We start from the raw sequence: 16,870 nt of genomic DNA, 5'->3' as shown, positions 1-16,870 counted from the left end.
GCAATGATTGCTTCTGGTGAAAGAAGAAGTCTGTGCCTGTCTTTCTTTCTCTCTCTCTCTCTCTGTTGCTCTTTCTCTCTCTATCTCTCTTTCTGTCTCTCTGACGCAACAGCTCAGCCTTTCCACACAGCTCAGTGCTGCTGACACAGGAGGCCTAGGCTCAGAGTGCCTCACACACAGTGGCTGCCAGTTCTGACACAAACGCACACACACACACACACACACACACACAAGTACGCACACACTGTGCAGTCTGTCTGCCAGTAGACACACAAGCTGGCACGCTCTGTCACACACACACACACACACACACACACCTAATGCTAACCTGCCAGATGCACACACACCCACGAGTTGGTAGGCATACACCCGCCTACCTAGTGTTTGCTTTGTGTTTGACTTCCATTTTTTGTCAACAATGTTATATCCTTGCTGGTTTATTGAAAACTTTCAGTTGTATTTGGGCACCAGTTTTTCAAAAAGAGGTAAAACAATTATAAGGCTTCCATTGTGCTCATCTATAACAATTTTTTATATTTTCACATCCATATTTTAGAGTGCAAAGGTTAATTTAATTTTACAAATTATTTAATTTTAAGGTAAAAAGCAATCACAGATACTGCAAAACTGGAGTTAAACCTTAAATGATATATAAATCTGTGATCTTTTTTTTTATCTTTGAAATACAGGAGACTATCAAGCTTCACTCTTGATTTAGATATTAATTTGTACAGATGATACATTTTTCTGTCCACTGAGAAGCCTGCTCAAGAGTGAGTACACTGTATACTGAAAAAACAAAACAAAACAATAAAATAAATGTAACAAGCACAAAATTACAATTAAAATTAATTTGATTACCCAGGGTTAGTATAATACATACATTTGTTGATTTTGAAATAGAAAAAGCTATTTTGACTGTAAATAAAATCATTAAAATATGTTCTCTTTACACACAAACAATAATATTGCAGAGGTATGTGTGGTATTTGTAGTACTGTTTTACAGCAATCTGTAACACTTGCTTAATACCTTTTAGTACAATATATATCCTTTCCAAATTTACAATAAGATGCTTATAGGAACACATCTGAATGTTCACAAATCAGTAGATAGACAGCAGTCCAAAAGTCAGCCAGCAGGCTTCCTGAGCTGATTTGTCTATCCTCACAGATCCTTAATTAAAGCTTAGGCAGAATGTCATCGATGTACGGATTGTGTGACTTCCTGCAAACAGGGAGGGAGAGAGAGACAGTGAGTGTGTCTGAAGGTTAGACAGGACCATTCATGTGCAGTGGGCTGTAGAAAGCCAACAGATGCACAGTGTGAGGCAGTTGTACTCAGACTAGCAGAGAGAGAGAGAAAGGAAAGAGAGATGGGCCTACTCAACCTCTCTCCCTGGCGCATTAGTTACTAATGAACGCTCTGGGGGCCGTTCCTTGAGGCTGCACTTTACTGTGGTAGTTTTCAGCTCAAGCCATCAGATCAAAGCTGAATGGTTCTTGAGCTGACTACGTCCATATTTGTGATTTTTAAACTAAGTTAGAACACCATTTATTATTTTTTTTAATAAAAGAGCTGTACTATGTAGCTGATTTTCCCTCTAAATCATTCTGTAATGTTTAGATTTAATGTATTTCTTTAGTATTTTTTTCATTATAGTTTATTTTATATCCGTTGAGATTAATTTTGTATTTATTTATTGTTTAATAATGATAATTTTCTACATGGAAGTGTTCGTTTGATGAAGTATAAATATTATTAAAGTTTAAAACTTAATAGTAGTTACTTAGCTTATATGGTCCAAATATGAAAATGAATGGTTTTTGTTAAAATGCTAATTGCAATATCACAAAACAATTAAGCCCTGTGAACCACAGTGTACCTAGCGGATAAAGTGAGTTTGGAAAATGATGATGTTTTTAATACATAAGCCTACCAAAACCTCATTGGGCCAAAAATGAAATAAGTTAAAATATGTTGGATAAAGATCATTTTAAGCCTTTATAACAAAATATCAGCCACAAAAATTTACACTACCTAATGGTATATGGAGTTATATTAGGGTCAAAAGTTTTGTTCATTTGGAAAAAAAAAAATCTGAAACTGAAAGTTCAAATCTTAAGATTGAACTTTGAAAAATACAACAATGTATTCAAAATTAAAATAGTTTTCAGTTTAAATAGAAATTTGATTCAATTATTTATTTTTTAAAATTAATATTTTTTTTTCATTTTTCACTTTCTTATACATTTTGATATTTGAAGTCTTATATTTTTCAGTTGCAGATTTTAATTTTTCACATTTCATATCCTTTTTTCGGTTGCAGACCTTATTTTCACTTTCGGATCCTTTTTTTCACTTTTGGATCCTTGTTTTTCAGTTTCAGACTTCTGACCCTTTTCTTGCGTGGGAGGCGGGATATCAGCGGAGAGGGGCATGGTATAATGACTGACAGCATAGCAATGAAGGCAGAGGAGCTTCCTCACTGTTGACAATGAGAAATATCACTGAACACTCACATTATATGGAATATTTAGTGTAGAACATTTATTGACAAAGTTCTTTATAGTGAGCTCAGTTTGATAACATTCGGCACCAATCACAGTAAAAGAGCTATAAACTCTGTTAGACTGTGTGGTTCCACAGCCACATTTTAGTTTCCCAGCACTTTGTTGGTAATGGTGTCTGCTCCATCAGTCCAAGCTGCAGATAGCTGGTAACGAATCTGAATAAACTCCTTATTCCCCATGTTCTTAGTCTGATGTTCCGTTCCACCTTAAATTGTGCTTTAATTTAAGCTGGTTCTGTTGAGTGCCAGCAGCTTGTTCTGATGAAGCGAATGCCATCGCCAGAAAAGTGGTGGGAAGCTAAAGTGTGGCTGTGGAACTACACAGTCTGACAGAGTTTATCGCTCTTTTACTGTGATACACTTGGCTGGCAATGGCGTCCGCTCCATCAGGACAAGCTGTTGGCTCCAACGTGCAGATAACAATGGTGAAATTAACTTCTTTCACCCCCAGCTCCTTAATTACATTTCCCGTTCCACATTAAATGTTACTGCTGCTGATTTCTGTGTTTTAACACTGAGAAAAGTGCATCTAAATAAAACACTGTGTAGATGTGTAGAATGTATATAAAGGAAAATGCACAGCGACAGAACCAGTTTAATTTAAAGCACAACTTAAGGTGGAACTGAACATCAGACTAAGAACCTGGAGAATAAGGAGCTTATTCAGATTCGTTACCGGCTCGCTACAGCTTTTCCTGATGGAGCGGACAACATCTCCAGCAAAGTGCTGGGAAAGTAAAGTGTGGCTGTGAAACTACGCACTCTGGCAGAGTTTATAGCTTTTTTACTGTGATTGGTGCCGAATGTTGTCTAAAAAAGCTCACTATAAAGAACTTTGTCAATAAAATTACACTGAATATTGCGTATAACATCAGTGATATTTCTCATAGTCAACAGTGAGGAAGGTCCTTTGCTTTCATTGCTATGCTGTCAGTCATTATACCACGCCCCCCTTTGCTGATGTCCCACCTCCACACAAGAGAAGGGTCAGAAGTCTGAAACTGAAAAACAAGGATCCGAGGTGAAAAAAAAAAAGAAAATGAAAATAAGATCTGCAATCGAAAAAAGGATAAGAAATGTGAAAACTTAAAATCTGCAACTGAAAAATATAAGACTTCGAATATCAAAATATATAGGAAAGTGAAAAATTAAAATAAATTATTCATTTAAAAAATAAATAATTGAATGAAAATTCTATTTAAATTAAAAAAAAATCATCCTACACTTATTTTAATTTTGAATACATTGTTGTATTTTTCAAAGTTCAATCTCAAGATTTGAACTTTCAGTTTCAGATAATTTTTTTTTTTTTTTTCAAATGAACAAAACTTTTGACCCTAATATAGCTCCATAATGGTAGCAGATAAAATAAATGCAATTGAATATTTAGGAGTATATCTAAAGAGACAATATTGCTCAAGATTAAAAATGAACACAAAACCCATTAATATGTATATAAAGTTACATTGACAAGTTCCAGTTCTGCGTGTTAATAATAATTGCATTAACTAATGAACCGGTGCATGATTCTTTTATTTGTGTCATTTTGCCTTGAAAATCTATATTAAGAGATTAAGTTGGCTCATATTTATTGTATGAGTACCTAGCCATATCAGAATATTATAAGTACCTTTTTGTTTTTACATTCACTGTTCATTCTCTCTGCTTCCCTGACTGTATAGGAGAACTTTGTACGTCTACAATTACAAACTCTAGTCCACCTGTTTCTCTGCTTACTTTGTTTAACCCCTTTCACCCTGTTTCTCTATGGTCAGGACACCCACAAGGCCAACACAGAGCAGTTGATTTTTGTGGTGGATCATTCTCAGCACTACAGTGACACTGACATGTTGTTGTGTTAGTGTGTACACACTAATACATCATCACCACATCAGTGTCACTGTAGTATTGAGAATGATCCAGCACTTTATTTAATTAATTAACATTAAATAATGAAGCAATTCCATTCTGGCAGTCACATTACTACTGCATTATTACATGAGATAAAGATGGGTTTGAAAATATATTCACAAACAAATTTAACACATATAAATGCATAGGTGCTTCACTTCATTTGCTCTCCTCAAACTCTTTCCCTGCTCCATCTAAATATAAAAACACAAACATCACACACTTGCCCAGGAGATGAGTTTTATCATTTATGATCTGTGAGTAGGAGAGAGCCATAAGAGAGAGAGTAAGAGAAGTGAAACACTAAAGCAAATTTCATGCCAGCATCTTTACCACATTTAAATGATTTACAGCATCTTATGTCAAATAAGCCATGATTCGTCAAGGATAACAAAACGTATGGCTAAAACTGAATAGTGCTCCACTTACATTTTTCATAATAGGGCTTGGCCATATTGGTAGGCCAGTAACGCTCCACATCTTGCTTTTCTATATTATCAAATGTGAACTTTTGAAGATACTGGTGGTTTCCTATTTACTTGCTTACTTTTTAAGGGTTTAAGCTTAGAAAAAGCAGGTTAATTTGATCTCAAAACATGGGCTAAATTACAAAAGCCAGCAAAACCACTATACACATACACATGTATGTGTAATAAATACTCTGCTCTAGATAAAGAGTATTTAATGTTTAGTGAATTGTTTAAGGGTCTAATGCCTCTAAGATACTTCAGAAATAGTTACTATAAGACAAGAATGCCAGAGACGTTGTTTTATGATAGATTTGAACAAGCATATGGCCTATAAATTTTTTAAAAATATTGTCCCAAGGAATTTTTTCAGATGTATTAGAATTTTGCAATAATCAAAACCACAAATACAAATGCTGAACATGTAGGTTGTACTTAGAGTATGTTCTGTAGAGTATATTAAATGGTTGACTATTCATCCCATTTCTAATCAAGACAATTGTAAAGAAGTCCAAGTTTGTAGGTTTCTACACAATTAACCACTTTATAAAAACACACACTGAATTAAAATGTTTGCATTTAGAATTATAAATTATGCTGAATTTTTAACAAATCAGATCACAATTATGCAAGTTTAACAACTGCATTTTTGGGTTGTTAAATTGTGGCACGGTGGTGCAGCAGGTGGTGTCACAGTCACACAGCTCCAGGGACCTGGAGGTTGCGGGTTTGATTCCGGCTCCGGGTGACTGTCTGTGAGGAGTTTGGTGTGTTCCCCCTGTGTCCTCGTGGGTTTCCTCCGGGTGGTCCGGTTTCCACCCACAGTCCAAAAAACACACGTTGGTAGGTTGATATGTGACTTAAAAGTGACCGTAGGTGTGATTGTGTGTGAGTGTGTGTGTTGCCTTGTGAAGGACTAGCACCCCCTCCAGGGTGTATTCCCGCCTTGCGCCCAATGATTCTAGGTAGGCTCTGGACCCACCGTGACCCTAAATTGGATATGCGGTTACAGATGATGGATGGATGGGTTGTTAAATTATTCTTAATGTTATATTGATTTATACTAGCAAAGATAAATATTTTTATTAGATTATTAGATAATTTGAGCAGTTGTAAAAACTGTGGCTTCCGTGGAGTGATTGAGTCAAATCAAAGCTGATTTTGTGTCCGTGCTTGATTTCTTTGGACTAAAGAGCTGCAGTTGTTGATGTCCTGAATGTGGACATTTTCATATTTGACTGATGTAGTTTTCATGAAGAAACATCATGTATTGCAGCCCATCCATGATTGCGGCATTGAAGTTTGAAGCTGTTAAGAGTAAAACAATTTTGGTTTGGTTGTAAGACTACTAGAAGACTGCTCACGCATGAAATTGAGTGGTCCTGCGCCGACTGATCGAAGTCAAGACCAGTAGATCACGAGAAGGGGCATGGTGGTGTCATGAACTGAAGCTGTCACACTCACAGAGAGAAAGAGAGATAGAGAGAGGGGGATAACCAGCCTGACAGAGAGTCTTTTGTGTGTGCTAGAGCATTGTGTACTCTGAAAATTCAGCAACCTGAATGCTAACCCCAACACATGCAGTTATATAAAGGTGAAACATTCAAGTTAAAAAAAAAAGGAAAGGAAACAACATGATGATGATTTACATATTTGGATCTCGTAATTAAACATTTCTGCTGTTTCATTTTTGATATGTAAAGAACATGATTGAGTAAGCCTGAAAGATATTGTGAAACATACTATGGTTTTGAACATGAAACCATTCATTTTTTCAGTTTTGGGCCCTGTATCTTTATTCATGTTAGTTTATGTGGGTACATTGGTAATATCTCCACTATAATACCAGGTCTTTCTTTAGCATGCTGGCTGAACATCAGCCTCAAGAATGGCTTATGTAGAAGTGGAAATTATGATTGACAGACATTATTCTTAGTGCATCATATCCTTGACAGATTGAGGGTGCTTGTGTACCTTTATGATAGGGTGCAAGTGTGGAAAATAAAGTCACGCAGGTGCCACATTTATGCTTCGCTGGTTTTAGCTTGAGTTTTGCCTCCCCTTTATATTTGTATGATGCCAGAAAAAGACTACTGTGCATATCTGTGTTTGGTGTGAGCAGATCATTTGGGGTGTTTATGTGGTTGTTTGTGTGTAGTTCCGTGTGTGTGCAAGGCTGACGGCCTCTGTTGAATCGCTGGCTTTGTTGCTTCCTGACCCTGCCACAGTGAGGTTTATATAACTCACTCTGCCTGCCAGGCGAAGCCTCCAACCAGAGCTGTAACCTGATACCCTGTCACTCACACACACACCCTTGTGTGTGTCTGTGTGTATGTGTGAGAAAGAGAGAGAGTGAGAGAGAGAGAACAAGTGAGCGAAACACTCTGATCTGAGATCAGGTACCACCAGTGCTCTCTACCGGCCTGAGTTTAGCCCCCAGGAACAGGGGAGGGACCTAATAGGTTAAAGATCATAAGGAAGTAGAATATAGAGGTTTGTGCTGAGGAACGGAAGGGGAGGGAGGAAAAATAAAAGAAAGAAAAGGGAAGAGAGAGAGCAAGAAGAGGAGAGGGAGGGGCGAGTTGACTTGGCATTGGACTGCAGTGAGAGCACGTGGGAAGTCGTCCAGACCAAACCACACAGTAGGTCTAAATCAAACATCGTCTCTTTGTTATGTGCTTTTTCATTTAGCATGAATGTAGGTTTAAGTTCACTTTTCCACCAAGGGTTACTTATCTTTAGACTTTTTGTTTTGGAGTGTGTGTGTGTGTGTGTGTGTGTGTGTGTGTGTGTGTGTGTGTTAGCCAGTCGCTTTCACTGTATTTGGTGGGGGGATGGTTGTGTGGGTGGAATGTCAGGCGTTTTGGGCGATGACACAACTTGACCTCCTTCCGTTGCTGTCAGGTTAACCCCTCACATGCCATAGCAATGAGACAAGTAACATGTCAGCAAATCAATAGCTTCTCCTTGATTGGAAAAAAACCCCAAAGCATAAGTCAAAGGACTTTGACATTGCTGGGCTTGTGCTTGTATCTCTGTTTTCAAGAGGTCATAAAATTGTAATAACTGCCAGCAATATTCCTAATTATTATACATATACATATACATGTAGCTCTGTCAAGGATAGGTCTATTTGTGTGCATAATATCCATTTTCATAGTTTTTTTGCTGTGGAAATAACAAGTGTCAGAGCCACATTGGAGAGCAGGTCATTCTCTGGTCATTGAGAGTCAACAGGTTTCTCAGGTAGCCACCACACGTCATGGATCTTGTCTGTTCCCATAGTGGCGTGGTCATGGTTCTGGAACTTGTTTATTCAAAGACAAAAAGGACAAATTTCACAATCTCTCTCTCTCTAAAAAAAGCATGTTTTATAACCTCATCTATTTGTATAAGTAGGTAATGGGTTTAGTTATAATAGTGTGCTGTTAATTCAAGCTCCTTGTCTTACTTGTTCTTCCAGTATCTTCCATTAGAGCTTGTATTGTTAATACTTTACTCTTGTGACACACAAAATGGAGGTTGTTTTCCTTTTTAAACTGTAGTAAATCATTTTAGGAACAAAGCTGGATAATAAATGGCCTGAATGGTAAAATTATAACTTTTCCCTTAGGAAGTATGTGTATTTGTGTGGTGTACAGTGTATTTTGAGGAAACCAGCTCACAAATTAAATAAGATATATACTTTATTACTCTAGCTAAATATGTAGCCCCAACTGTACTTCCAGCTGCATATTCTTATTCAAAGTCCTTGTTTTAAGTTCCCTGAAAATTCAAATAGCCTTTTGTTAATGCATTTTACTTCTCTAGTGCATGCTACGGCTTTATTTTTCAAGTGTATTGAAGTGAAGTAGTAGCAAGGCGAATTACGTTTTTGAATTGAAATTAATTTAATTCAGGAAGAAAACCAGTGCCTGAAATATCTCCTACTATGTAACATTTACATCTAATTTTGTAATGATCTGCTAGACGTTTTCAGACATTCAACTCTGTACAGTACAGATGGGAAAAGTTCTTGAACGCAAGTTTAACAAAGGTAAAATGAATAGTCCCTTACTGGCAGCTAAGCTACAAGTATTGTTAATAGGTTTGTCAAAAATGACCACTTTACCCAAGCAACACTGAGCCAACCTCAACTCCACTCTATAAATATAAATTTAATCATGCATTTATGTGTCATTGTACAACATACAGAGGAATGCGTCTTCCATATTTAACCCATCTGTGTCTGTGAGCAAACACCTGGAGGAGCAGGCAGTCATCACCTCTGGTTCCCAGGGAGACAGTTGGGGGTTTGGTGCCCTGCTCAAGGGCACTTCACCCATGGATTGAGGGAGGAGGACAGCACCGTTCCTTCAATTTACACACACATTTACTTAAAATATAATAGTAAATGGAAGTGCATATTTTACATGGATAAATGGCCCTGCTGTTACACTATGGAGCTGGCACACCATTAAATGTACACTGACATTTTATGGTTGCAGAGTATTTAAAATAAAAATTGTCATTTAATTCAACCACAAAAATAAAAAACCTAATATTAAGTAGCTTAAAAATGTAAGTGAGAAGAATTTGTTTGTACATCATTATGAGTTCCATTAAGGAAAAAACACTTCAAAAGCCTGTGTATCAATTTGTTCTTTTGTTGGGTATAATAATGTATCCAAAATTATGTGTGAGTTTGATTTTTACTATTTTTAAGAATGTGATTTCATTGTTAACAATCGTGAATGTTGCATATTAATATTTTTAGACTTAGTTTTGTGAATAATATGACAACTGTCATTGTTAATGCTGTGCACCCATCACCATAAAATGACAAAAGAGTAGAGAATGTTTGAATTTTTATTTACAGTTTATGCTACACAAAAAAGGTTTAAAACATAATTGTACACCTAACACATGTCCAGTACCATTCAAATATACTGTATTGACTAAACAAAGCCTGTATAACTACACCTTTGTGATTATTTTTCCTTTCTACAATTATTAGCTCTTATAAAGATATTGATATGAAACACCAAAGCCTCTCAAGGACCTCTAATAAGAAGAGTAATGTATATTGGACCCTACCTTCCCATTGCTGAGATGCCAGAAACACCTGTATGATAAACGAATGGTGGTCCAGGGTAAAGGAGGCTCTTGGTACATTTTTTTTTATACATTTCATCTAAAGTTAGCTTCTCTCAGTTTAGTGAGACGGTGATAGGACAATGCGATAAGTAGAATAAAGAAGCATGTGCCTACAGGCTGTTCCCACAGGCACATGCTTGTTCTTGTCAGGAAGTCAATAGGCAAGCACTTTTGGCTGAGCTGTCACTTATGTAGAAGTGGCACCTATGCTTGTTTGTGTCCATGCCAAACTAATACAAATACTGCACTAGTTTAATTGAGATGAATTTTAGCCACTTACAATTGCTGTTGGCAACTGATAGCTTGATAGCCCTTTTTCACCAACGTAAAACTGGTTTGGTTCCAGTCGAAGCACATAATGTTAAAGAGTTCAGCGCAATTCCACCAACATAAATGGGTTTCAGAACCTGAAAGGTTCATTCTCAACTGAAACCAAACAACAGTCTGTACTTCAGCACAAACCATGATAACTTCCGTTGGTCTGTGAAGCTAAAAAGCTCAAGAAAGAGCACAGAGCTTAAAGATTTACAGCTCAGGAAATCTAAACAAGAAAATGCTCCATCTGCGTTTTTTCTGTAGTGGGGCTGTAGTCTGTGCGAGTCGAGGTGCAGGTTTTATTTATACATTTCTTCGCTGCTCTCATTCACAAGGGCAGCAGGGTGGCTCTGGAGCCATACTCTAAAATACTAAATTCAAACTAAAAGAGATTCAGACTATTAAGGATTTTAAGTAGATGAGACTGACTTTCATGCAGCATCAATGGAGAGAAGTGTTAGTTTTCTTATAGCATGAATAAAAAAATGTCCATATTTCTGTTAAATGACCTCATAATACAGAGGATCTAATGGCATTCAGAGGAAGAGTTTACATTGTACAAAATATGGATAATTTGGAAAAATATATAACATACCACAACAACTAAAACTGATTAGTATACTGTTTGCTTTTAATGCAGTGAAAAAAAAAATATTTCAAGGAAAAATTATTTTTTGAAAACAAAAATGAATTTTTATTTAATTGCATTTGCAACTGTATAAATCTTACTTCAGCCCTAAGACACATCTGTAACAATAACATAATTTTGCAAGGGCTCTAGTGTAAATTACTTATGTCTGGTCTCATGTCAGCTTGCTAGTCACATAAATCAAGGGGTAATTTGGGGCACTTGAGAACCAAAATATAAATGGGACATCCTAAGAACCTGAAGGTCAAAGAGAACTCAGACAGGGTCACAAAGAACATAACATTGGGAATTGGAACAAGGCCTCTGAAAACATTGCTGACCAGATTGTGTACTAACAGTAAAGGCAGTTTGTGGTTTGCTTGTTACACATGTGTCTTGTTGGGTCAGTACAGCATAATACCAAGAAATATTCCTTTAATAATATAACCCTGGCTCCAACAGCTAGGGTAGCTAGTTAGGTTCCAACATGATTTTCTAATTTTATGTTGAGGAGGCATTAACATAGTAACTTGTGTGACCTATCCGTGGAAGGAACTTTTTATAGGCTTATTACTATATATATCCCCCTGCTCAGGCACAGATATGAAGCCATTTTTGTAGTTTATTCAACACTCTCAAAATCAGAGCTACTGAAAAGGACACATCCAGGCTATTCAGGCTTTCTCTAATTTGCGTGGCTGACTTACTGTTAGTGAAGTTTGCATAAATATGTTACATGTATGTTTCCTGTCCAAGGATATTTTTTTTACCTCTCTGCATGCAGCTTGAAGTTTTGGAACACACAACATATTAATATATATAGACACAGTTAGACTTCTTTAATAGAATGGCAAAAAGCAAGTTATGGGTTAACTATTCACAACCTCTGGGTCATTTACTGTCACCAGAGTAAATTACAAATCTTCATGATCCAAACAGCTGGATTATATGTGAGCCATGTACACCAGAATATTAAGAGATTTTGACTTTAGCTTAAGTTTGCATGATATCACTGTGCGTGGGGTCAGTATTGCCCTCCATATGTCTGTAGGGCAAAGACACAGTCCTGTGTGGATGTACACATGTTGGAGAGGGCCTCACCAGGGGGCCATGCTAGCTGATGTTGTAGCCTCTAAGGGTCATTAATAGCTGCTGCCATGTTTAATGGGTTCAGGAAACACTGCTACGCATCATGTCCTCCTTCATTAATCAGATTGCCCTCGTGGTTTTTCCCCTGTTCTCCCTATCCTTATTGCACTTGGTCTTTCTCTCTAGTATAACTCCACATTAGCCTGCAGTTCCAGTCCTAATTATGGACCCAAATCTTTCTTCCGCAGGCCCTTGACAGTGTAATTTATATTCAGTTAACAGGCACACCAGCACAGTCTCCACTAATGGTTGGGTAAGGGTAGTGTAACTTTGTTGTATGAAGAGATGTTGCATCACATTTGAGGCTACCCAGTTATTAACAGAATTATTACTAACAGAATATAACTAATTTAGCTTGATTATTTGTATTTTTCCTTTTAAAACTTGGAAAAGTGTGTGTGTGTGTGTGTGTAGACATTTATGCTTCTTCTGTGTAAAACATCCAGTGAACTTGAATGTGTTTTCTTGATAATGGTACAATGGTGTCAATGGTAAAATTCCTTTTAAAAAATGGTTACATATTAGACAGAAGACAAGAAAATATATTTTTTAGGTAGTTTCTAGGTAGAAACTGTAAGTTTGTCAGTAGAAAGAATTTAAATCACTCTCAATTACTTTATTTACTTTCTTATAAAGCTGTTTTTTTAATTAATTAGAAATCCCCCTACAATATTATAATAGACCTGAAATTCCCACAGTATGGACGTGGTATTGTACAATTTGCTTAAGTGACCTTAGGGAACAGAAACTGAAAGCAAGAGGTACAAGAGGCCTAGCTTTGAAACTGCTCCCAAACAAACATAAGACTCTAAAAAGGTGACTAAATTTGCTCTCTCTCTGTCACTGGTGCTGCAGTGGTTAGATAATGATGTTGAATTTGAGGCTGGCACCTGTGCGCCCCCCCATTACTCGGAACTGAACTCCTCCCAACGGCAGAGTGCAGCTATTCCCTCTCATTTGCATATTAACTGTTTGGTTGCCATGGCGCCAGGGGCAATTGTACCATGTGACTGCGTCAGCATGTGCCTGTATCTCCCCCTCTCTCCCTCAGTGCACATTACAGCCACACATGCTGCTCTTTCACCCTCTGTGTTTGTGTGTGCAAACGTGCTTATGACACTGGATCTGTTTTTTTCTTCTTTCTGGTTAGCATGTTCTTCCTTTTGTTCCTTCTTTTTGCTTTCAGTTTTTTGTCTGGTTTTCTCTGTTACTAGTGAAGCAGTTTAATATATCGCTGAGATACAGCTCGTTAGGACATGTCATTTGCTCCTGTTTACTTACACACACACACACACACACACACAAAGTATAAAAGGTATGACAAGCTGCTGTTTATGTGAATTTTGATCAGCTGAATCAACGCGAATGACCTTTGAAAGAAAATACCAAATAGTGTACCACATTGTGTACCTTTTAAACAAGAACATGTTGTGATTTAAGGTGCTTTCACACATGCCTTGTTTGGTCTTAAAGTGCCTCGGACCACAATCTGGACCAAATGACCAAAATTTTCTCTGACCAAAGTAAGTGGTCTTGGGCTAGATCAAGCCAACCAATTTTCAACCAATTTTTTGGATGGTTTGTGTTTTCTGACCCACTACATGTAGTTGAAGGCATATAAATGAAAATAGATGGATATAATCAGGAGATGTGCTCATTGCTTTAATTCCAACAAGAGTAGAAAAGATTTATTTCAGTATGTTTATTTCAGTTTTGCATGTTTTAATGCTGAGTTGCACATGGACAAATATAACATATAACACCTCCCTTTAGTCTCGCACATGAATTGCCTTGGTTTTTATGTTGGGTGTTAATGTAGTAAACATAAACAAAAGCTAAGATTTAAACTACTGGGATACTTCTGATTTATTTCAAACAGCACACTAGCACTTCATATAGGGCATAAATTCATGCATTATCAAAGAGCACTTATTAGTATAGAAGGAAAAGTGCAGTCGTGTGTGGTTTGGGACACAGTTAAGCCATTTAAAGTGGAACTGAAAATGTGAATGACCTGGTATATAAGTAGGCTAAGCATGGCATATGTTAGAAATGGATGTATTTGTGTCTTACACAAGCTACAACCTTGATCTGAGCCACATACAAGTAGTTATAGTACATCATAAATAGTGCATTCACTAAATTTCATTGTGGAACATAACTTACTTGATCAAATGTATACAAAGCAACTGAACACAAACCTTGGTTCCGATACTGATCTGGACTTTCATGTGTATAAATGCACATAAATGGCACTAGGTATGGTTAAATATAGGTGTCTGTGTCTACAAGAGCAGAAATCTAATGTTCTACACATCATAGTTTCATTTCTGTTTTCATTGCTGTCACCTTCTCCCTGTGTAGTCTAAACTCCAAGGCCCCAACTTTTCTCTCATTCATTTATGTTTACAGTGAGACGGTCAACGATGTTAAACTAATGTTAAGTTCTTCTCTTTAAAGGCCACCACTTAATGGACCTCCATGAATATTTCACCTTATTTTAGTTACTGACATATATAAGTATGAATTAAAATGAAAATAGCAGCTTAATTTGCTTTAAAACTGACAATTTTATTAAATTCACGGAAAAACCCGAGCTCGCTACGGAAATTCTTGAACTCAACCGTGACGTCACTGGTGGACAACAGCTGAACAACGCCGCGGTAAAACACAGTTATGACTGACTGTTATGACAGTATCTAGCTAGCTAAATAACCAACATTATTCATGACAGTAGCCTAGCAATAAGCTAAACTCAAATTTAGAGGTACCATTATTCTTGTAAATGTGATCGAAGTCAAACTCGAATTCATCCGACACTATAAACCTCCATAATGCAACTACGTAGCCGAGTATAATCTGAGCCACCAAGTTTAGCAAGTCAAGCTAACGTTAACTAACACTAAAACTAAAACAGGCGAAGTAAGTGTACTTACCCTGTTTACCTCCATGTATACAGAGGCTCTCGAACACCTTTCGTTTGTTTCCTTACATGCCTTACATGTCTGAAAAGATCTGGCCATCATAACTTCCCCAATGTCTTCTACATAAGGTATAATTTTTTGAGGGAAAATCCACCATGTACATTCATTTATGCTATTTTAATTAAAGTATAAAGTAATGAAATAACCTTTAACATAGCATCTTTGTTTCCTCTGACTTGAAATGGTGAAATCAGCAACTACATGTTGAAGCCAGTATTGAATCATGTGTCCTAACAAAGGTTTTAGACTAATTACAGATAGCTTGTAAACAACAAACATTGTATACTGTAGTGCCTACATGAATTGCATAGTGACTCTATTTAGATAACTGAGTAATCCATTATGTTACATATGTTTTCCCCTCAATTTTTGAATCTTCTTTCTTCTTAATATACAATTCTAAATGTTGAATTTGAAATACCATTCTACTCGGTTTACCACTTGCTCTTTAAAAAAAAGCATGTATTTTATTGATTTCATCAAAATCAACATTCATTCATTATCTGTAACCGCTTATCCAGTTCAGGGTCGCGGTGGGTCCAGAGCCTACCTGGAATCATTGGGCGCAAGGCAGGAATACACCCTGGAGGGGGCGCCAGTCCTTCACAGGGCAACACAGACACACACACATTCACTTTTGAGTTGCCAATCCACCTACCAACATTTGTCTTTGGACTGCGGGAGGAAACCGGAGCACCCGGAGGAAACCCACGCGGACACGGGGAGAACACACCAACTCCTCACAGTCACCCGGAGCGGGAATCGAACCCACAACCTCCAGGCCCCTGGAGCTGTGTGACTGCGACACTACCTGCTGCGCCACCATGCCGCCCTCAAAATCAACATGTTAAATATATTTTATTTTCCAGGTACAAAATATTGTGGTATGGATCTGAGGTTATTTTATCCTCCTTCTGTGTCAACTGTATTTTGTGGTGTATGACACTGCATGCATTCAGACTTAGAGTGAGTCGGTGTTGAAAGAGTGCTTGAAGTGTGTGTGTGTGTGTCTTTGGGCTCTCAGGGATGATGTTCTCATTTCTCTGAGCCTTTTTACTCCCAGGTGAGAAAGATTGTGAGAGAGATTAAAATATAATTATCACCCCTTGGTATGTGCTGATTTGCACAGTATTAAGTTTCACATCTCTTATTTATCTCAGAATAGCTAGAAATATTTTGGTCAGTGTTTATGCAGATGTGCTGTATATTTAAGGCAGTTCTTCACCACCTAAGCCTTAAAATACCTATCTGTCTATGATTCTCATCCTGTACAGATACAGTAGATAACACTCTGTAAAGAGACAATATTACAGTTCTATTCCATGAGGTCCACGTATGACACTTGTGTGTTTATGTAGCAAACAGTCCTTATTCATATTTAGATTTTCTTATATTGGTGTTACTGTACCATAAGGACTGATATACCAATAACCTCTGTTCTGGTTGATTTCTATGTATTGGGTTTCATATGAAAAGCACCATGTCCTGAAATATCCCTTATAAATGAATGTAGGTAGCTAAGGTTTTCTACCCTCTTTCAAAAAATGTAGTGCAGTTTAATTGTTACTTTTATGGGTCTATATAATGGAGAAAACATTGATGAACATCGATGCCACTATTGATAAAATAATGTATGTTTATTAGCCTTAAAGGCAAAAAGTTTAATTCAACAGAAAACACAAATGGAATTGTTAAAAGAAATAATAGG

At 37.1% G+C, this 16,870-nt stretch overlaps 1 protein-coding gene across 4 annotated transcripts in view; it reads left to right on the top strand.

Annotated features, from left to right (window-relative positions):
- The window catches only part of LOC136677661 (chromodomain-helicase-DNA-binding protein 9-like), a 91,134-nt gene that overhangs the window by 13,777 nt on the left and 60,487 nt on the right, over positions 1 to 16,870 (top strand). The gene's annotated exons all lie outside the window — the stretch shown is intronic.

Source organism: Hoplias malabaricus, chromosome Y (genome assembly GCF_029633855.1).
Source record: "Hoplias malabaricus isolate fHopMal1 chromosome Y, fHopMal1.hap1, whole genome shotgun sequence".
NCBI lineage: Eukaryota > Metazoa > Chordata > Actinopteri > Characiformes > Erythrinidae > Hoplias > Hoplias malabaricus.
This window is presented reverse-complemented; position numbering and strand designations above follow the sequence as displayed.